Below are 22,910 nucleotides of genomic sequence, written 5' to 3'. Positions count from 1 at the left end.
ATGAGCTTTTACAGACCCAGGGGCAAGGTGCACTTGGGTGGGCTGTAGATTTTCGGGGTGAACGTGGAGACTTGATTAAAATGCAGATGAGCATCATGGAATGTCAATCAACATTAGGTTAGAGCAAGGCTGTAGAAAGTTCTTCCAGGGGCAGAGCTCTTGTTTTCTTGGTACATACTATGAACATCTGTAAACATTAATTAAGTTGTTACTAATTCGCTGTCCATATTTCCATAACTGAGCTTTTCTGGTCAGGATAAGTGATGGGTACCCAATGCAGAGCGCACAGACCTAGATTCTTTTTTTTTTTTTTTGGCACACGGGCTTAGTTGCTCCGTGGCATGTGGGATCTTCCTGGAGCTGGCATCGAACCCGTGACCTCTGCATTGTCAGGTGGATTCTTAACCACTGCGCCACCTAGGAAGCCCCAGACCTAGATTCTTAACCTGACCTTGAACCAACCCATCCCTCTCCATGCTTTCCAAGTGCAGAAGGAGTCCCTACAGCCTCCCAGCCAGTGCCAAAGTGCAGGGTGCTTTACATACATTATCTCTAATCCTCTTGGAACGAACCTTTTAGTTAGCTGTTATCCTCATTTTACAAACGCGCCACCTGAACTCAGAGAGCTTGAATGACTTGTCTGAAGTCGCATAGTTAGGGTGAAACGGGGCTGGGATTTGAACCCAAATTCGTCTGACTCCAGAACCCATGCTCTTTCCGCTGCAGAACACAACCTCAGCCGGACTCGGATGTCACCAAGAAAGGTCCGCATAAATTCAGGCCGTTCCTTCTCTCCTCCCTTTTTATCCTCCCGCCCTTTCACCCTTGTTTGTTTGTTTCTTTCCTTCCTTCTTCTCTTCATGCTCTTTATCTATTGAATTAACATGATCTTAACCCTTTATATGTACCAAACTTGGGATAAAAGATACATTTTTTAAGTCCTAGTCTTCAAGGATAAAAATGTTAGTCGGGGTATTAAATAAGCAGTCCTTGGCAATGCGTGGTGAAAAGCTCTGTATAGACAAGAGCGTGGAGAAGGCATTAAACAGCTGAGGTGGAGTGCTGGTTAGGAGTTTGCCTGACAGCACTTGCAGGGACCTGGTGGGGTCAGGGGCAAGACTTCTTCAGCGAGACCGCGAACTGTCCAGTTCCTAGAGTCCAGAGTGAGGCCTTGCTGACAGGGAGAGGCTTGCAGACAATCAACACAAGGTCGCAGAAGGCCCAGGGAGGCCTGGGAGCTTCTCACAGGGGCAGGTTGGGGGTTAAGCCTTCTGCAGGGAGCTGTCTGCTGTCTTGGAGGCTCGAGACTCCGGCTGACGATGCCCACACTTCCTTCCACAGAAAAGGATGTGCTGCTTTTTTCTAAGTCCCAGAGCCCCTCCTGAAGCAGTCCTCTTGTTTGGATGCCCTGGTAGAGGCACCGCCCAGTGGTTAAACCCCAAAAAGCTGAAATGCCAGGCCTTTTCCTTCCCTTCTTACTGACGTACTTGGTCACCTTCAGCCCGTTTCTTCAGCCCCCTTGGGCTGCCTGGTGACTGGTGGGGTGACTTCAGGGATGTCAGAGTCAGTGCATAGCCATTCCCTTATCAACCCCCTAATGAGCTGTGACATGGACTGGCAGTAGAGGAGAGGGATCTGGGGCTCAAGGACATGCAGTTTCGTCCTGAATGACTTGGACAATCAGACAGGGATCTTAAAATTCACTCCAGGTCGGCTTTCAAGTCAAAACACTGCTTCTTGGGTCTCATCAAGACTTGGCTGCGTAGTATTAATTAATTAACTAATTAACCCATTCATTCAATACATATCCTGGCCCCACTCTGCCCCAGGTTTGAAGCTTTGATGTGTCTGCCCAGATGCTCCCCTAGGACCACATGCATCCTTCCTGTATGACCCTGTCCCCAGGCTGCACAGGAAGAGGTCAGAGGTTGTAACAGCAGAGCCTTGGGGCTACTTGATGTCCTAACCAGGAGAGACCTCACAGATCACTGCACCTAAATCTGTCACTTATATACAGATAAGGAGATGGAGGCTCAGGGAGGTTAAGTAATCTGCCAAAGATCACACAGCTGGTAAGTTTAAAGCCAGCATTTAAGCCCTCGTCTGTCTGATTTTTGTGCTCGTGGTCTGAGAGCACAAATCTTAACGTTAGACCTAATATCAATTCGCCCACTTACTAGCTGTGTGTTCTTGGGCAACTTATTTTATCCTTTCCACCCCACCCCCTAAGGCTTCAGTGTTTATCTAGAAAGAATTTTTGTAAGGATTTAAAATAACCTACACACGAGCATGCAGACACACACACAGAGTTTGACATACAGGAATCTCTTTTTTAGAGTTTGAGGAATGCAGTCGCCTTCTGGATCTTGGAGTGATGTGTAGTAAAAAGTAGAGGCCTGGGTCTTCTCCACTGGGTATTCCAGAGCCTCAGTCTTTCATGTCCATTGTCACCTGCTTACCCAAGACTGTGGGACTTGGACATGTGGCATGTTAGCTGTGAAAGAGCATTCAAGCCTATTTTCTGCTTATGTTTGGAAATCATCAGAGCATGTCTTTTGATGAAAATCCCATTAAAAATAGGAGTGTGGTTGGAGTGAAAACAAGTGGATTCACATAAACTGGGCCAGGCAGCTGGTCTCTCACCACCAGGGCTGTGTCTGGGCAGGGGAGATGAGAAGCATGTCTGTTTGGGAGCCTCTTGGGTTTGGATTCATTTTGCCTCAGTCACATCGTTCACAGCTAAGCCCACAGCAGGCCTGCACAGCAGTGATGTTGTGTCTTGGTGGAGGTGTACTTGACAGAGAGGAGGAGGTGGATTAGAGCAGCTTGAAGAAGAAGATGCCCTCAGAACAGCATCAGCAGCCTCCTGTAATCACCCCAATAAATTTATTTAAAGTGAGTTTTTAATTGTTCAAGATATTCAGTTACAAAGTTGAATGAGATAGTCCCTTGTCATAGCTCCTTTCTGTGATGGGAGGCCAGTTGAGTAAAAGCAGAGCCAGAAAGGCTAGGACGGGGGAGGTACAGGGGATGGTGAGAGGACTGCAGGAGGGGCTCCTGACTCTGCTTGTGGCATGCAGGGAAGGCACCTGCAGGAGGTGATGCTCGACTTGAATGTTTAAGGACCAGGAGAAGTTGGCTGGGAGAGGAGGGATGTGGGGAGAGGAGGGATGTGGAGAGAGAAGAACATGCCAAGAGGGAATGAACCAGAGTCCACGGCATGAAGACAGGAAGGTGCATGGTCGTTTCCATTTCATGTCGCTACACCTGGAACAGAGCATGGTGGGAAGTGAGGCTCAGAAGTGGGCAGTGGTCATTGATGAAGGGCCTATATGGCCTTCTCTGGAGTGGAACATGGATGGGTGGAGGGTTGGGACAAGCTTGGAGGTGGAGGAACTGGGTAGAAGGTTCATGTTGTTGCAAGAGGTGATGAGAACCAAAAGTAACCTAGGCGTTAGAAGAAGTTACACATGCAAAGGCTATCTTTAAAGATAACAGTTTTTCTTTTATATAGAGTTATGCAATCTTTACAAACAATATATGCTTTAAAAGACAAAAAATTACTTGTAATTCTACCATCCCATAATACCCAGGGTTAACATTTCAATGTTATCCCTTCTGATTTTTCAATGAGTATATACTTTGCACAAGTTCTTTTTATTAAATGGAATCGTAGTATATGTGCTGTTTAGTAATCTGTTGAAACTATCTAACAGATAAATCATCAGGACTTGGGGACCAAATGGGTGTGGCCCATGGAGAGGGACAAGGGTAGGATGACATCCAGGTTTCCAACGTAGACCTCTCGGTGGATGGCAGTGCCGGTCACTGAGGTGGAAAATTCAGGAGAAAAATAGGTCTGGGAGGAAAGAGGGGGATGGTTTCAGTTTTGGAAATGGTAACTTTAAAAAGCCTTTTGGACACTCAGGTAAAGATGCTCAGCAGAGAGTTGGCTGGAGTGGGCTCAGCAGATCGAAGCTATAGGTGCTGGAGTGGATGGGGAGTTGTGGGTGGTTTCTGAAGCTGTGAGGAGGGAAGGAATCCCAAGGGAGAAAATCACACATTCAAGAGAGTGTTTGGGGAGGAGAGCCTGTGAAGGCTGCTGAGAGAGAGCGGGTAAAGAAGTTTCCCAGCTCTTGAAAGGAAGTACACAAGAGCCTTCATCAGATTTAGCCATGCGGAAGCCACAGGCAAGAGTAGTTTTGTGCAATACTCTTTAAAGAAGCGTCACTCTTATGGGGAAGCAAGATAAAGGATTGTAGCTAGAAGGAGCTGTGGAGCTGGGAGGTCAGCTGTTGTTTAAAATGAAATTGCTTATGGAAGTGGCTGCTGGGAGTTGAGAACGTATATCTTAGAGATTGGGGAGAGGCAGGGATGGTCTCGTGGCTGGAGCAGTGTCATGGTGGGGAGTGGCAGTCACGGTGGGCAGGACAGAGAGGGTGGAAGGATGGCGCATTCGTGGCGGGGTTTGGAGTCCTCACCAAGACACCAGCATGTCTTCCCACAGCGGATAACTGGGAAGCACTGCAGTCAGGGCTGTGTCTGTCATGGGTGTTGCCCTAGTCACCGCCTCCCCATTTGTGTACTGATTTCATGTTTGAAACCGCTTTCACAGCACTGGCTCTTTATCCTCCATGACAGTGAAGTGCATATCATTATCCCCATTCTATGGGTGAGCGACCTGCGGCTTAGAAATACAAATGATTCACCTAAGGTCCCGCAGCCAGTGAGTGGACACCGGAGTCCTCATGCACGACGACATGTGGATGCTCTCCTGCTGGAATTACAGCCTTGTCTCCCTTGAGCCACAAATGGCGGCCCCTTCTGAGAGGTCCTTCTAGGCAGAGTATTTGGAGGATGCCCAGAACTTGGTACCCAAGTCTGACTCTGGCCCATAAAGGGGTTGCACTTTATCTGTAAAGTGGGAGAGCTGGAAGGATGACCTTTCCAACCCCTTCTCCTCTCCCCCAGTGTGTGTGAGGCATCCTTGTCGATTCAGCCCTGAGCACTGTTATCCTGGAAGGGGAGAGACTGCATTTCACATCCTCAGGGCTCAGCTTGGGAGAGAGCAAAGCACATTCAGGAAGAGAGAGAGCCCCCCTCAAGCTTCAAAGCTCGGAACCAAGTACCCCGTTGGCATTCAATGCCATGTTGGCAGAATGGCCCATTTAGGTTCAAAGAGAAAAGGGCTTTAGAAGGTTTAGATTCAAGGCTCATAAGCTTTGGACATCAAATAGCTCTTACCAATGACATTTTGATGAATTAAGTGTAACTGAAGCTGAAATACCTCATTCCATTTTCCCTCCTGGGCCCCTGGGAGAAAGGATTGTGGAAAGAGTTTGCCAGAGACCTGGTGGGGTGGGCTGTCTGTGGCCTCAATCCACTGGGAAAGTTGTCCAGACACATTTTGCTGAACTAAAAAAAAAAAAAAACTAGTCCCCTGGGATTCCTTTTTACCTTGAAGCCAGAGACTGTTTTAACTGCAAATAGGTCATAGCATTCTATTCTTTAAAATCAAGATTCCCAAACAGGGACTAAAACTGAATGCTCAACTCTTTTCCCATGGGATAGGCAGACCCAGGGAGGGCTTTCTCTTCCTCCTTAAAGCTTGATCTCTGCGTTTACTCAAATAGGAAGATGTGGGCTCCAATAATAATTCAACAATTCATTCATTCATTCATCAAAGTTCCCCCTTTTTTTTTTAAGCTCTTTATATAATTGCTTTACACTCTTGTACTAGTTTTTGAGGTACACCAAACTGAATCAGCTGTATTTATACACATATCCCCATATCCCTTCCCTCCTGCGACTCCCCCCAACCCTCCCTGTCCTGGCCCTCTAAGGCATCACCCATCATCAAGTTGATCTTCCTTTATTATACAGCAACTTCCCACTAGCTATCTATTGTACAGTTGGTAGTGTATATATGTCTATGCTACTCTCTCACTTCGTCCCAGCTTCCCCTTCGCCCCCCGCAACCCCGTGTCCTCTAGTCCATTCTCTGCATCTGCATCTTTATTCTTAACCTGTCACTGGGTTCATCTGTACCATTTTTTTAGATTCCATATATATGAGTTAGCATACGGTATTTCTTTTTCTCTTTCTGGCTTACTTCACTGTGTATGACAGTCTCTAGGTCTATCCACTTCATTACATATAGCTCTATTTCATTCCTTTTTATGGCTGTTATATTCCATTGTATCTATGTGCCATATCTTTTTTTTCCATTCATCTGTTGATGGGCATTTAGGTTGCTTCCACATCCTGGCTATTGTAAACAGTACTGCAATGAACATTATGGTACGTATTTCTTTTTGGATTATGGTTTTCTCTAGGTATATGCCCAGTAGTGGGATTGCTGGGTCATATGGTAGTTCCATTTTTAGTTTTTTACGGAACCTCCAAACTGTTTTCCATAGTGGCTCTACCAACTTACATTCCCACCAACAGTGCAGGAGAGTTCCCTTTTCTCCACACCCTCTCCAGCATTTATTGGTTTTAGTTTTTTTGATGGCTATTCTGACTAGTGTGAGGTGATACCTCATTGTAGCTTTGACTTGCCTTTCTCTAATGAATAGTGATGTTGAGCATCTTTTCATGTGTTTATTAGCCATCTGCAGGTCTTCTTTGGAGAAATGTCTGTTTAGGTCTTCCACCCATTTGTGGATTGGGTTATTTGCTTTTTTGGTATTAAGCTGCATGAGCTGCTTGTATATTTTAGAGATTAATCCTTTGTCCGTTGCTTTGTTGGCAAATATTTTCTCCCATTCCGAGGGTTGTCTTCTAGTCTTGCTTATAGTTTCTTTCGCTGTGAAAAAGCTTTTAAGTTTTATTAGGTCCCATTGTTTATTCTTGATTTTATTTCCATTATTCTAGGAGGTGGGTCAAAAAGGATCCTGCTTTAATTTATGTCATAGAGTGTTCTACCTATGTTTTCCTCTAGGAGTTTTATAGTGTCTGGCCTTACATTTAAGTCTTTAATCCATTTTAAGGTTATTTTTCTGTATGGTGCTAGGAAGTGTTCTAATTTCATTCTTGTACATGTAGCTGTCCAATTTTCCCAGCACCACTTATTGAAGAGGCTGTCTTTTTTCCATTGTATATTCTTGCCTCCTTTGTCAAAGATAAGGTGCCCATATGTGCGTGAATTTATCTCTGGGCTCTCTATTGTTTTCCATTGATATATATTTCTGTTTTTGTGCCACTACCTTACTGTCTTGATCACTGTAGCCTTGTAGTATTGTTTGAACTCAGGGAGCCTGATTCCACCAACTCCGTCTTTCCTTCTCAAGATTGCTTTGGCTATTCGGGGTCTTTTGCATTTCCATACGAATCATAAGATTTCTTGTTCTAGTTCTGTGAAAAATGCCATTGGTAATTTGATAGGGATTGCATTGAATGTGTAAATTGCTTTGGGTAGTACAGTCATTTTCACAATGTTGATTCTTCCAATCCAAGAACATGGTATGTCCCTCCATTTGTTTGTATGGTCTTTGATTTCTTTCATCAGTGTCTTATAGTTTTCTGCATACAAGTCTTTTGCCTCCTTAGGCAGGTTTATTCCTAAGTTTTTTATTCTTTTTGTTGCAAAGGTAAATGGGAGAGTTTCCTTAATTTCTCTTTCTGCTTTTTCGTTGTTAGTGTATAGGAATGCAAGAGATTTCTATGCATTAATTTTGTATCCTGCTACTTTACTAAACTCATCAATTAGTGCTAGCAGTTTTCGGTAGAATCTTTAGGGGTTTCTATATATAATAGCACGTCATCTGCAAAGAGTGACAGTTTTACTTTTTCCTTTCCAAGTTGGATTCCTTTCATTTCATTTTCTTCTCTGATTGCTGTGGCTAAAACTTCCAAAACTATGTTGAATAATAATGGTGAGAGTGGACACCCTTGTCTTGTTCCTGTTCTTAGAGGGAATGCTCTCAGTTTTGCACTATTTAGAACGATATTGGCTTTTGGTTTCTCATATATGGCTTTTATTATGTTGAGGTAATTTCCTTCTATGCCCATTTTCTGGAGCATTTTTATCATAAATGGATGTTGAATTTTGTCAAAAGCTTTTTCTGCATCTATTGAGATGATCATACTTTTTTTATCCTTCAATTTGTTGATATGATGTATCACATTGGTTGATTTGCATATATTGAAGAATCCTTTCATTCCAGGCATAAACCCCACTTGACCATGGTGTATGATCTTTTTAATGTGCTGTTGGATTCTGTTAGCTAGTATGTTGTTGAGGATTTTTGCATCTCTATTCATCAGTGATATTGGCCTGTAATTTTCTTTTTTTATGACGTCTTTGCCTGGTTTTGGTATCAGGGTGATGGTGGCCTCGTAGAATGAGTTTGGGAGTGTTCCACCTTCTGCTATACTTTGAAAGAGTTTGAGAAGGATAGGTGTTAGCTCTTCTCTACATGTTTGATAGAATTCGCCTGTGAATCCATCTGGCCCTGGGCTTTTGTTGGTTGGGAGATTTTTAACCACAGTCTCAATTTCCGTCTTTGTGATTGTTCTGTTCATAGTTTCTATTTCTTCCTGGTTCAGTCTTGGAAGATTGTACTTTTCTAAGAATGTATCCATTTCTTCCAGGTTATCCAATTTATTGACATATAGTTGCTTGTGGTAGTCTCTCATGATCTTTTGTATTTCTGTGATGTCCGTTGCTACTTCTCCTTTTTCACTTCTAATTCTGTTGAGTTGCGTCTTCTCCCTTTTTTTCCTGATGATTCTGGCTAATGGTTTATCACTTTTGTTTATCTTCTCAAAGAACCAGCTTTTAGTTTCATTGATCTTTGCTATTGTTTCCTTCCTTTCTTTTTCATTTATTTCTGATCTGATCTTTATGATTTCTTTCCTTCTGCTCACGTTGGGGTTTTTTATTGTTTTTCTTCTTCTTTCTCTAATTGTTTTAGGTGTAAGGTTAGGTTGTTTATTTGATATTCTTCTTGTTTCTTGAGGCAGGACTGTATTGCTATAAACTTCCCTCTTAGAACTGCTTTTGCTGCATCTCACAGGTTTTGGGTTGTTGTGTTTTCATTGTCATTTGTTTCTAGGTATTTTTTTATTTCCTCTTTGATTTCTTCAGTGATTTCTTGGTTGTTTAATAGTGTATTGTTTAGCCTCCATCTGGTTGTATTTTTTTACAGTTTTTTTCAGGTAATTGTTACCTAGTCTCATGGCGTTGTACTCAGAGAAGATGCTTGATACAATTTCAATTTTCTTGAATATACCAATGTTTGATTTGTTACCCAAGATGTGATCTCTCCTGGATAATGTTCTGTGTGCACTTGAGAAGAAAGTGTATTCTGTAGTTTTTGGATGGAATGTCCTATAAATATCAATTAAGTCGAGATGGTCTAATGTGTCTTTTAAAGCTTGTGTGTCCTTATTTATTTTCTGTTTGGATGATCTGTCCATTAATGTAAGTGGGGTGTTCACGTATCCTACTATTATTGTGTTACTGTCGATGTCCCTTTTTATGGCTGTTAGCATTTGCCTTATGTATTGAGGTGCTCCTATGTTGGGGGCATACATATTGACAATTGTTATATGTTCTTCTTGGACGGATCCCTTGATCATTATGCAGTGTCCTTCCTTGTCTCTTGTAATAGTCTTTACTTTAAAGTCTAATTTGTCTGATATGAGTATTGCTACTCCAGCTTTCTTTTGACTTCCATTTGCATGGAATATCTTTTTCCATCCCCGTACTTTCAGTCTGTATGTGTCCCTTGGTCTGAAGTGTGTTTCTTGTAGGCAGCATATAGAAGGGTCTTGTTTTTGTATCCATTCAGCCAGTCTGTGTCTTTTGGTTGGAGCATTTAATCCATTTACATTTAAGGTGATTACTGACATGTGTGTTCCTATTACCATTTTCTTAATTGTTTTGGGTTTGTTTTTGTAGGTTTTTTCCTTCTCTTGTGTGTCCTACTTAGAAAAGTTCCTTAAGCACTTGTTGTAAGGCTGGTTTGGTGGTGCTGAATTCTCTTAACTTTTGCTTGTCTGGAAAGCTTTTGATTTCTCCCTTAAATCTGAATGAGATTCTTGCTGGGTAGAGTATTCTTGGCTGTAGGTTTTTCTCTTTCAGGACTTTCAGTATATCCTGCCATTCCCTTCTGGCCTGCAGAGTTTCTGCAGAAAGATCAGCTGTTATCCTTATGGGTTTTCGCTTATATGTTATTTGTTGCTTTTCTCTTGAGGCTTTTAATATTTTTTCTTTGTGTTTAATTTTTATTAGTTTGATTAATATGTGCCATTGTGCATTTCTCCTTGGGTTTATTCTGTAAGGGACTCTCTGTGCTTCTTGGACTTGATTAATTATTTCCTTTCCCATGTTGGGGAAGTTTTCCATTATAACCTCTTCGAATATTTTCTCAGCCCCTTTCTTTTTTTCTTCTTCTTCTGGGATGCCTATGATTCGAATGTTGGTGTGCTTAATGTTGTCACCAAGGTCTCTGAGACTGTCTTCCATTCTTTTATTCTTTTTTCTCTTTCCTGCTCTGTGGCAGTTATTTCCCCCATTCTATCTTCCAACTCACTTATTCTTTCTTCTGTCTCCGTTATTCTGCTGTTATACCATCTAGAGTATTTTTAATTTCAGTTATTTTGTTGTCCCTTACTGTTTGTTTGCTCTTTAGTTCTTCTGAGTCCTTATTAACTGTTTCTTGTATTTTCTCTATTTTGTTGTCGAGATTTTGGATCATCTTTACTATCCTTACTCTGAATTCTTTTTCAGGCTATTTTCCTATTTCCTCTTCATTTATTTGGCCTTGTGGGTTTTTTCCTGCTCCTTTGCCTGCATGGTGTTTCTTTGTTTTCTCATTTTGTCTAATTTATGGGATTTGCTGTCTGCTTTCTCTATGCTGCCTAGTAGTAATTCCTCTTGTTTCTGCCCTCTGCCCCCTGTGGTGGCGTTTGTCCAGTGTCTTGAGTAGGCTTCCTGGTGAGTGGATTTGGTGTCTGCTTTCCAGTGTGTGGCTCTGTGTCTTTTCTCTCTGATGAGCAGGGGTGTGTCAGGTGGTGTGTTTTAGGGTATCTCTGAGGTTATTATGGCTTTAGGTAGTCTGTATGTTGATGGGAGGGTTTGTGTTCCTGTCTTGTTTGTAGTTTGGTGTGAGGTATTCAGCACTGGCAGTTGCAGACAGTTGGACAAAGGCGGGTCTTAGACTCTGATACAGGGCTCTGTGAGAATTCTCTACAGTTAATCTTCCCTGTGTCTGAGGACCCCCTAGTAGTCTAGCATCCTGGCTTCAGTGCTCCCTCCCCAGAGCCTCCTACTTGACTTCTGATCGAGTAGTCCAGATTTCAGAGGTTGCTTGTCCCAGTTATGTCAGGATCTTTGCAGTCCTTTCTGGTGTCCAAGGTCTTCTGCTGGTTTTCAGCTGGTTCTCTGTTGGAATTATTGCATCTTTTGATGTATTCCTGGTGCATCTGTGGAGAGGGATTCATTCCACGTCCTTCTACTTCGCCACAATCTTCTCAAAGTGCCCCCTTTCTAACAAGCATTAATTGGATGGGTGGAATTGCTGGTAAGGAGCTTAAGGTCTACTCAAAGAGACAGCTAAACCAAGAATTCCAGTACAGTGTGATACATGCTCTATTAATAATATTAATGATGATGAGAGTAACAATGGCTGATATTTGTTAAGTGCTTCCCGTGGACCAGGCAGTGTTTCAAGTGCTTGACTATACTAATTCATTTAGTCGGCACAATAACCAAATGTTGCAGGTGAGGAAACTGAGTCACAAGGCAGATAAGGAAGCTGTTCACGGTCATGTGGGTAGTGGGTGGCAGGGGCAGATCTGGTGGAAGCACAGGTAATTTGTGTACAGATATGAGTAGGGAAGGGCTCACCTAGGAAAGGACCACTGAGCAGAGTATTGGGGATGGGGAAGCATCATCTCATTCTATCTAGAAAAGAATATTCTAGATGCAGCAAACACTGAGATCATGCCAAGCAGCGTGAGTGGTTCTGTGTGGCTGGTGTCAGGTACTGCAGGGAGTGCAGGAGAGTAGGGCCATAGGTAGGGACCAGTCATGACAGGACTTATATGTTTGGATATTTTAACTATGTCCAGAGGGCTAATGTGGAGCTATTGAAGAGTGAGGTGGTCTGTTTGATTTATTCCAGGGGAGAAGTGGCATAATTATTCCAGGGGAGAAGTGGCATAATTGGCTTTGATTCTGGAAGGTTAGTCCAGCAGGGAGAGGAGGAGGGATTGGAGGTGGGAAGACCAGATGCAGGTATACTCATCAGATAGTGGTCCAGTGATGCAGGAGGACAGGATGGGGCCTGAACGAAGGCGATGGTGGTAAGGATGCCCAGGAGAAAATGATGACAGTGTGGGGTCTCAGCATTTAATAAAACCTACTGAGTTGGGAGGCTCCCCCTTTCATGGAGACAGGTTCAGATGGTCCTGCTTCTCGGGAGAAGAGGGAGGGCTGTTTGATTCTGGGCAAGGTCCTTCCTAGAATGGCTTCTCGAGGGATGTACATCAAGCAGCGGTCCCTGCGTACAAGCCCCCGAGACCCGGGAAGGGAGGAAATCCATCTTGTCTGGTTCATTATCCACAGGCTGTTGTCCTTGAGGATAAAACGGCCAGAGCCCTGGGCTACATCTTGGACCACAACCACCTTCATTCTCCATCTCTCATCAGGTCCTCCCTTTACAACTGTCTGTCTCATTTTGAGTTCTCAAAGGTTCTTTTCTGTCACTCGAGTCCTTTCACCCACCTGATAAAAAGCCAATAAAAGCGGTTTTGATACTGCAGCCACGCTTTCTTCTGAGATGACCGTATCTTCTGTCGCCCATGCAGCTGGGCTCTGCTGTTGGCCTCTGTGACTGCTTCCCTCTCTCTGCATTCAGGGGTGAAGTGCACACCCCTTGGAAGACTGTGGCTGAGCCTCTGGAGCCTCAGCCTGTGAGGCACGTGATCCCCAGACAATGACCTACCTGGTTGTCACTGGCTTTCAGCAGAGGGCTCCACCATGGGCCTTCAGATTTTCTTTTTCCTCTTGCTTCCCATGGCTTTGTAGAGAATTAGAATGGGGGTGTCCTCTGCTGAAGGCACTTCTTCCTTGTTCAAAGCTGAGCCCCCAGGAAGAAGGGGGGTGGTGATGGCTGCTGACCAAGGGCCAGGCGCCACATAGGAGCTCTACATGTGCTATTGCATTCAATCTGTGCATGGCAGGGATTATTACTCCATTTTGCAGGTGAAATGGAGGCTCAGAGAGTCAGCAGTTAACCCAAGCTCAGACACACAGCAAGCGGCCAGAGCCCAGATTTATACCCTATTCAGACCCCTGTCTTGTGTTCATCTTACTGCATCACCAGGGGCGTGTGAGAACTGGTGGCTGGAACAGAGAGGGATTTTGGTACAGCTTTCCTGTCCTCTGTGTCTACTTGCTAGGAGAATGGAGAGGAAGGAATAGGCTGGATCAGGAGAATGGCAAAAAGAGAGGAGGCTCTGGGTGGCTAGTCTGAGAGGGTCACGTGGATGACACTTATACCCTTAACCCCGTTATCCGGAAAGTGAGTGTTATAACTACCTCCTTTTTACAGACTAAGAACACACAGCCCCAGAGAGGCCAAATCCTGGAAGTAATAGGGTTTGAAACCAGGTCCCTTTCCTCTAGGAGCTTTCCAGCTAGAAGAGCAGACAGATGGCAGAAATTATTTTAACACAGGGTTGTATGGGATAAATGCTCTGTTACAAATACAAACTACGTCATGTTTAAATAGCAGAGTAGGAGGCAGAAATTACTTCTGAATGGGGACTGCTGGGATGGCAGTAAGACTGGCAGCTCCTTGCAGGTAAGCACAGTATCTCATTCATCCTGATATCCGTGTGCACCTAACACAGTGCCTGGGACACAGAAAAGTGTTAGCAAATAGTTCCTTCAAATCGTGCAGAGTAAGGCACCAGGTGATTCGGGTGCCTCAAATAAACTTCGGGAGTTTATTCCTTAGCAGGTTTCTACCAACCCAGCTGTCAAACCCAGGCTTAGAAAACCGGGCCATCAATTGCTTAATCACTCAGCAGATAGTAATTTAACACAGTGAATCAGTTACTGTACTAGAGGTTTGGGGTCAAAGGACAGGTGAAATTTGCTTCTGTCTTTGGGAGCTTACGGATGAGGTGGTATGGAGGTAGGAGAAGTACAGACATGTAAATGAAACGTTTACTCCAGTGTGGGCCTGGGACTGCTGAGTAGGTTGCTAAGGGAGCCCCCAGCAGGGCAGGACCAAGGGATGACACTGAACATCACCTGTGAGGGTGCACAGCTTAAATCCTCCTCTCCCAAGAAGAAGTGTCAAATCGGGTCCCTCCCTGGGATTATAGAACATGAGGCCCAGAAAAGGTCAGCCACAGATTCAGGAAAAGAGAGCAAAGCTTTGCTTGGCTGTCCTTAGACTCCTGTGATGGTTCTTTCCCGCTGAAGAAGTTGATATGGATGGGAATCCCAGGGGCTTCAGAGTTCAGTTATGTTCAGAGCTACCCCAGCAGCTCCAGACTGGAAACTCCTCCAAACCCCATGGGTGTCTAGAAGCAGCCGGGGAAATCTGTCAGAAGGCTCACTCCTTGGGAATTATTTCCGCCTTCCCTGCCGAGTACCAGCTGTTAAGGGGAGTGAGGGTCTGCAGAGGAAATGAAAATGGATTAATTAAGGCATCTGAAAGCCTTCTGAGAGGTTGGCTTGCTGTGATACAGAAGTGACAGGCAGTAGGGAATTGATTTGGGGCAGGGGTAGGGAAGGAAGCTATGGAAAGTGGTGTCTTAGTATCTCCTAAGAATCCTCTGGTCCTGATTGCTCACCTCACATGGAGAGGTGAGGTGTCACCTACAGGCTCAGCCATGCACCAGGCTATAGTCTGAGGTCAGGGGTGCCTTCAAGAGGTCCAGTTCAGCATGCGGACACTTAACCTTTGTCTTGTTCTCCAAAGCATCCGGTAATTCAGCTGCTGATTACTCTCCAAAGCCTGAGTCTCTGACATTGCTAACCCTGGTTCTTGCACTACCCCCTCTCCAGGAGTAAGGATCCTATTCCTGAACCTGGGGCCAGGGCCCTACTAATCCTACTTATGTGCTTCCCATCCTCAGGCAGTATTACCTGCCCCTCCATGCATTGATTCAACATTGGTTGTGACTTCGGGTTGAATAAGACCCAGTTCTTGCTTTCACTGGGCTCACATTCTATCTACATAGCCTCCAAGGACAGTTGTGCAGGTTGTATATTGTACAAGCGGTAAGTGGGGCCTGAAACCCATCCTCACACTGCTCACCAAGCATGTGCTCTGATGTGGGGCTGTATCCACCTGTAAATTTTCCTCCTACAAAGATACCTTTAGTTTGCCAAGTTGTGTGCCCAGTAAGTCTGCTAGGAGGACCAATTTGTATAATTTGTACAATGGCTCCAACTATGCTAGGAATGAGGCCCAGTGTATAAAAATAATGAGACCACAGCATGTGATATATGCAAAATGAAATCATATACAAAATTTTATGAAAACACAGAAAAAAAGAAATAATTCAGCTCCAGGGAGCCAGGCAAGGCTTTCAAGCAGAGTTAATGGTAATAATAGCTATTGTTTATTGAGTACCTATTACCTGCCAGGCATTTCTCACACATCATTTCCCCTCCAACAACAATCTTACAAATAAATGTTATTATTTACAGTTTATAATTAGAATGCTGAGGTTAACTTCAGCTTAACAGAGAGACTAACTCGGGGTTACACAGCTAACAAGTGATTGATCTGGAATTCAAAGCCAAGCCTGACATCAAAGTCCACGGTCATTCTAACACACTGGGATGCCTCTAAGGGAAGTAACAGTCAAGTTGGACCTTGATGCCTTGAGGGATAAGTAGGAGTTTGACAAGCATCAAGGGGGAAATTGTTGCAGGCAGAGGGAACTGCGTGGGCAAAGACATGGAGTGTGAGGTATGTGACAGGGGTAAGGGACACGAATAGTGCAGTGTGGCTGCATCACGGTTTGAAGAGAGCTCCGACGCTTGAGGTGATGCTGGAGAGAAAGTCTGGGACAGATTGCAAAGATCATTGTAAGGAGCTTGGACCATATTTTAAAGCTAGTGGGGAGTTGCTGGAGCTCTTTAAGCAGGGCAGTGATGTGATCAGATCTTTGGCGAGAGCAGTGGTTCTCAAAGTGTGGTCCTTGAACCAGCAGTCTCAGCATCACCTAGGACTTGTCAGAAACCCCAATTCTGGGGTCCCATCCAGACCTACTGAATCAGATGCTCTGGAGTGGGGCCCGGCAGTGTGCATTTTCACAGGCCATCCTGGTGGTTATGATGCAGGTGTGAGCTCGAGGACCATGGGTGCCCTTGGCATCCACTAAGCTGGATGGATGGAGTGGGGAGGAACTAGGAGCAATGAGACCAGTGCAGAAACTACTGAATAATTCCAGTGAAGGCCTGAGTGATGACAGATCCGAGTGGCAGTGATGGATTACACAGGCGTTTCAGAGGTAAAATGGATGGGGCTTGGTTACTGAATGCAGAGAGAGCAGGGAGGTGGCTGGGGGAGCAGAGGGAAGCTCTGGCTGACTCCTGGTCTCGGTTTTGGATGACAGGTGCCTGGGAAAGTCATGAACTGAGAAACAGTCATGACTGTTTCTCAAAAGAGCAGCTTTAGACGGCAAAGATGAGGAGTCGATGACGTGGGTCTGCCGTGCCAGCAGGACTTGGAGGTGGAGAAGCACAGCATGTGGGAAAGGTGGCTGAGGAAGGCCAGCCAGAGGGCAGAGCTGGGCCTGAGCTCTGTTTAGGGGTCGTCAGGAGGCAGGTGGTCGTGCAATGGGGCAGGGGGAGGCTGAGTGTGCTCACCCATCCTCTGCTGGCCCCCTGGGTGCAGATCCCTGCTGTCTGTGTGGGCTTGGACAAGCCACCCCGTGTTTCTGACCCACCCCACTCTGTGTCTTCATCCTCAAAATGGACACAACAGCACCCACCTCCCAGTCATTGTGAGAAATCAATGAACTATAGTGTTCTTGGTGTCCCTGGCGTGCAGTAACTCTCAGAGAGGGTCAGCCCCCTCCACTCCTTCCCTGCCATCTGTTACCTGCCTCTCTGTCCCTCCAGGTGAGGCTCTGCTTGCACTTACTCTCCGGACCTAAAGCCCAGCCTCCCCTCCATCCCTCCCCCAAACACGGGGATACACAGGCCTGCCTGTCTGCCTGCTTCCAGAAGGTGTGCTCTTCCCTGGCCAGGTCCTTCCCTGTCCCAGGCTGGCCTGGGTTCATTCCTCCTTGCCACACCTATGTGGAGACCACAAAGCGTCATGGATCAACACGTAACTGGAGCACCACGTGTCTGGTCACGCTCCTGCAGCGCGAGCTCCGGCCACCTTCTCAAGGTCACCTGCAGTGGTGGTGCCTGCGGGCTATTCTGACCCCTTCTCCTTGCCCTCTGCGGGAAAAGGGGGCACAAGGAGCAGGAATTCCCTCCAGAGGGACGCTCTCTGGGTCACCTCCTGGGGGAGATGTCACCTCTGATAGGTGGCAAGGTGGTGCCAAGTACACGTGTCCTATTGATCTTAGGAAAGAGTACCTTGAGTTGGGAGTCTGGCTCTGTCCCGAAGCGTTAAGCCAGTGGCTGAATCTCCCTGGGCCACCATTTGCTCACCTGTTCAGTGAGCAAAACCATGTCCCCCCTGCTCTGCCTTCATGAGCCACAATGTCACCAACATCCTTGCGACCTGAAGGACTGATTAAGAGGTCACAAGGCCCCGCGTCTCCCGTCGCTGGCCCCTCACTCTCGGGCCTTTTCTTGGTTCCTTGCACGTGGCATGCCCAGTGCCAGCATGTGGTTTATATGCTTGCTCTTCCTTCTAGCAAAACCTGTTTCCCCAAGTCTCCAATCTACTGTTTCTACCTTGTCATCTTGGTCTTATCCAGATGTCGCCTCCTCCAAGAAGCAATCTTTCTCTGCCACCCTAAGGGACGCCCATCCTCTCTCTGAATCACTTTCTTCCACAGTATCTTGTTGTATGATCTTCAGAGAAACTATCACCAACTGAAATCACCTTGCTTGTTATGAGACTAGAGTGTGAGTTCTGTGAGATCAGAAACTACGTCTGCCTTGTTCATCTGTATGCCAGTGGCACCAGGAACGAGCCCCAGCATACACAGCACTCAGGAATTATGGAATAGATGGATGAGTAGATGAATGGATAGATGGACAGATGGATGAACGGATGAATAGATAAATGGGTGGGTGGATGGATGGGTGGATGGATGGATGGGATGCTGTGAAGACATGTGTAAAAGAACGAACTGCTATAGCCCTTGATCTCAAGGACCTCAGAACCTGGACAGAACACCTCAATGCCAAGAACCAGTGGTAAGTTTTCAGATGATCCATTTGACTGGTAACAGGGAAAACCCACCAGTGGCCCAGAAGTGCTGGTGTGTTCAGCAGGCTGGGGCAGCAGCAGGAGATGATGTTTGCCCGGACCTGTCCTCCCAGGGCAGCCACAGGGCCTGCTCAGGCTTCGCGTAAAACCCTGCCTCCCTTCTTGGCTCCACCTTCCCCAGGTCCCCACAGCTGGGTCCTCAGCTCACCCCAGTGCATTCTCAACGCCCCCCCCCCACTCCCCAGGCCTATGTTGCCTTGAGAAAGAAGCGCTTAAGCCACATCAGCCTCTTTCCTCTCCTGATGGGGTGGGAATGTCTAAGGTGGGTTGTCTGATTCTCAAATTGACCCCGTCTTCTATTTTGCTCCCCAAGTCGCAGCCTCCTCTTTGCACCCTTTAGGCTTTAGTCAGCCAAACTGGGTGTCTTCTCAGCCCGCATCACACATACATCTATCCTCCAACTGTCTTTGCAATTAACCTTCTCCCTTGTGCTTGCTGGCTTTATTTCCTTGAGTATGTGTGTTGGTGGAGAGGGTGGCCTGTCTGGATGTCTGAGTCACATCACCTGAGACTCCTGTGCGCTGAGCTCAACCCCTCATGACTCCCGAGGCTGACCTTTTGCCTGTCCCTTGGGTGATATTGCACTAAAGATAGTCATGGGCGCTGTTTATTGAGCACTTACTACGTGCCAGATGCAGGGCTACTGATTGCTTTACAAATATTATCTCATTTACTCTTCAAAGAACCTTACCAGGTAAAGTATTCTTGTCCCCGTGTTATAGATCAGCAAACAGGCTCTGAGGTTCATTTGTCCAAAGTCATGGGGCTGAAAAGTGGCAGAACCAGGCTCCAAACTCAAATGGGTCCATAATCTGTCCCCTCAAGTACTGTGGGGAGCTGCCCGGAACACGTACCGTGTTTGCTTCCTCAGAAGTCTGTAGGTCATCAGGTCCCGCTGCTGTGGTTCCTTTTCCGCCCCAGCCCCCACGCGCCCCTGGCAGGTGGGCACTGCTCATCCCTTGCCTTCCTAGGAGTAAACAGCCCTGCTTCCAAGCATCCAAATGTGACAGTTCGCTGTATCCTTTGGCCATCCCTCACTCGCAGAAATGAACGTGCACCAGAAGGTCTTGTGGTTTCAGCTTGCTTGTTGCCATGGCTTGGCCTCACCGTCTCATTTCCTGGCCAGAATCCTTCCATGCTTCGGGTGGCTTATTCACAGACTATTTTGCCTGCCATCCTGTAGCTCGTCAGAAGCAACTGACATCCCTCCATTCGTCAGTAGGAGAACCAGGCCTGGCTCAATCGTGCCAGTGGCAGTGTCGGCAGCTCTGGAGACCGCTGTCTGAGAGCCCCGTTCGGCCCCACCCTTTCAGACCCTAGGCATTATTCGTTATCTTCTGCAGCCTCAGATGTGCTCCCCCGCTTGATGACAGACTCCTGCTCCTGCTGTGTCTACATTTGCAATTTAGGCAACAGGATGAAGACCTAGATCTTTAAAAATGGCAGCAGGTGGCCCATTCAGTGAATTTGACCTGCTCAGAAAGACTGTCAACTGTTGCTAACTGCATCCCTTACCCAAATCCAGGACACACCCTGAGCAGACCTGCTGGGCCCTGAATGGCGCCAGACTGGGGACCTGGCGGGCTGCCAGGGGGTGATGAATAGTGGAATATAGGCAGGAGATCAAAACAGAGGGTAGATGTGGTCAGTAAGTACAGCAACGGTATCAGCTGGTGTCAGTCTGGTCAAAAGTGAAGCAGAGTCAGGAGGGGAAAATCAGGTAGAAGAACTCAGCCTTCAAAAACCCCACCAGGCAGGATGGTGCAGCCCAAAGCAGGGGCCAGATCTCAGCAGCTTCAAGCAAATGGACAGAGGATGGAGGCGGGATGCCAGAATCAGAAACAGCATGGTAATAATAGCAGTAAACATTTATTGAGCGGTGAACATTTTCTGTGCGTCAGGCCTTGTATGCTAACTCATGTGATGCTCACAGCAACTCTGTAAAATAGAAGCTGTTGCCATTCGTACTTTACTATGAGAAAACAAGTTCAGAGAGGCTAAGGAATTTGCCCAAGATCACACAGCTAGCAAGATGCAGACTTAAATCCAGGACCCACTGAGAGTGCTCTGTCACAAAACACAGCGAGAGCATTGCTGTCCAATGTGGGACAAACTGCTCTCCCCATCCCCTGGGTTTTAAGACCCATATCGGGCTGGGGCTGGCAAGTGCTGGAGGGTGTTTGCAGCTCGCAGCATGGAGGCCAGGTGCCCCCCAGGGCTTTACCCGATGTTCACAGCAGAAAGGCGGTTGGCTCCGCTGGGAGTTTTACAATCTGTTCAGCTGTTTGGACCAGAGAAGGGATCTGGACTTTTCTCCATCCAGATGCAAATTACAAATCCAGTTAAAACAGCCAGATGTTCCTTGTAGCCCTTCTTGAATTAGCAGCCACCAGATGTTTAAACAGAGATAGCGATAGATTGGCCATGCCTGAGCTTACCTTTCTGATGTGTATGGGGTCACCAGCCCCTGGAGCAAATAAAGCAGCCACTGCATCCCTGTATGTATCTTCTGGGCTTGTTTATTACAAAGAGTCAGCAGGATGCTGAGTGTCAGGCTTGACAGGAGCCATTGTCTCTTCTACGTGGGCAAATTACTTAACTTTTTTTTAAAGAACTTTTATTGAGATATAATTGACATACAATAAACTGCATATATTTAAAGCATACAATTTGATATTTTTTTCTTATTAGTAATATATATATGGCAATCCCAATCTCCCAATTCATCCCACCCCAACCCCCGCCCCCCTTCCCTGTTTGGTGTCCATATGTTTGTTCTCTACCTCTGACATCTGTGTCTCTATTTCTGCCTTGCAAACCAGTTGATCCGTACCATTTTTCTAGATTCCGCATATATGCATTACCATACAATATTTGTTTTTCTCTTTCTGACTTACTTCACTCTGTATGACAGTCCAGCAAATTACTTAACTTTTTAAAAAACTTCTTAATTGAAATACACAGATAGAAAAGTACACAAATCCTAAGTGTCGACTTGATGACATCACAAAGGGGACGTGCCCATGTAATCACAATCCGGGTCAAGAAATACACCAGCGCCAGCACCCTGCTGACCTTTGTCCCTGCCCCCCACATGCCTCTTTTCCCTCTACACCCTCCCTCCTCCCAAAAGGTAACCATCATCCCAAATTGGACACCATCTTTGCTGAGTCTTATTCTCCTGTCTCTGAATTGGCTACTGCTGACCTTGAGGTTGTTATGGGACTCAAATGCGGTCCATGAAAATGAACTTTGGGGATGTTATTATGGGTGGGCATGTGAGCCCTTCAGCACCTCTTTGAAGTAGAGTGAACACACTTCATCACCTAGGAGGAGTGGCCAGAGGTTTATGACAGCCTCTCTAGCTGTCCTCTTTGGGAAAAACTGCAGGGATTCCTGAGAAAATGCCCTCTGCCCTTGGCAATGGTTTTGACTTGTGCATATGCTGATAAGAAATGAGAAAAAGGCTAGTGCTAGCCAGTTCATATATCAGGTAAGTCAGATCTTTGCTCACCCTTCCTGGCATCCTGGGGTAGCTCAGGGGCCAGTCTGAGGCCAGTCTGAGCCTCGGACCTCCCTTCTGTCTAGCAGGACGGTAAGGGGTGGGGGACTCAGTGGAGGAGGCTCATTGGCTTGGAGTAGAGAGTGGGTGAAAGGGAAGCCTCTGGACATTCTCTATGGCAGCCAGCAATGCTCCCAGCTACTAGAGTGGTACTTTATCTCACCCAACAAAAACAGTCCTAATAACAGGCTTGTGAATCATACCGTTCCTAAATACAGGGCTGACAAGTGGAAAGGGAAATAAAAGAAAGTACCATGAGCTAGAGGAGCTGTCAGATTCCTCCAGCAGCCGATGCTGCTGCCTGAGCCTCCCTGAGCTTGCCTTACACTCAGGCCTGAGAGCCAGAGGCCCCTAGTAGGTGTAGAAGTGGCTTGGTCAGGGCAGGCAGAATCTCTGCCTGAAAGGTTAGGGCTGCAAGTTTGATCCCCATATGGGCTAGTTCGCCTTGGTCAATGGCAGGCGCCCACGCTGCGTTCCAGATCTTCACCGGCTTTTCTGGCAGCCAGCCAGGTGGGAGACTCACAAAAGTGTGTGAACTCACCGGTAGAAATCCCCTGCCTTTTATCACAGGGCGTGCTGATGGCTGCATTGTCATGTGGGCTGGAGGTTTTATCAATTTGGGAAATAGGGCGCATTTGGATTAGGAATGAGCGTACCATCCTGAAAAATTAGACAGGATTCTATCATTTTCTTTATGTGTAAATCATTAGTGGATCTTCAGAAAAATCAGGGGTGATGATGACAGGGATGGTGCTGCCGTGGAGGAAGCAGAGTTCAGGCTTCCCCGGGCATCACTGCATCTACAGAAGCTGCCTAAACCCAGATTCTCATTGCTATCTCTTTTTCATGTCCCAACTACATAAACACGGTGTAACATCTATCATACATATTGGTTTTCCAATCATGGGATT

General features: G+C 46.2%; 1 protein-coding gene across 1 annotated transcript in view; it reads left to right on the top strand.

Annotated features, from left to right (window-relative positions):
- GRIK4 (glutamate ionotropic receptor kainate type subunit 4) overlaps window positions 1–22,910 on the top strand; it is a 309,408-nt gene that overhangs the window by 231,669 nt on the left and 54,829 nt on the right. The gene's annotated exons all lie outside the window — the stretch shown is intronic.

Source organism: Hippopotamus amphibius, chromosome 9 (genome assembly GCF_030028045.1).
Source record: "Hippopotamus amphibius kiboko isolate mHipAmp2 chromosome 9, mHipAmp2.hap2, whole genome shotgun sequence".
Lineage (NCBI taxonomy): Eukaryota > Metazoa > Chordata > Mammalia > Artiodactyla > Hippopotamidae > Hippopotamus > Hippopotamus amphibius.
The sequence above is the reverse complement of the archived record's forward strand: the minus strand, read 5'-3'. Positions and strand labels throughout refer to the sequence as shown.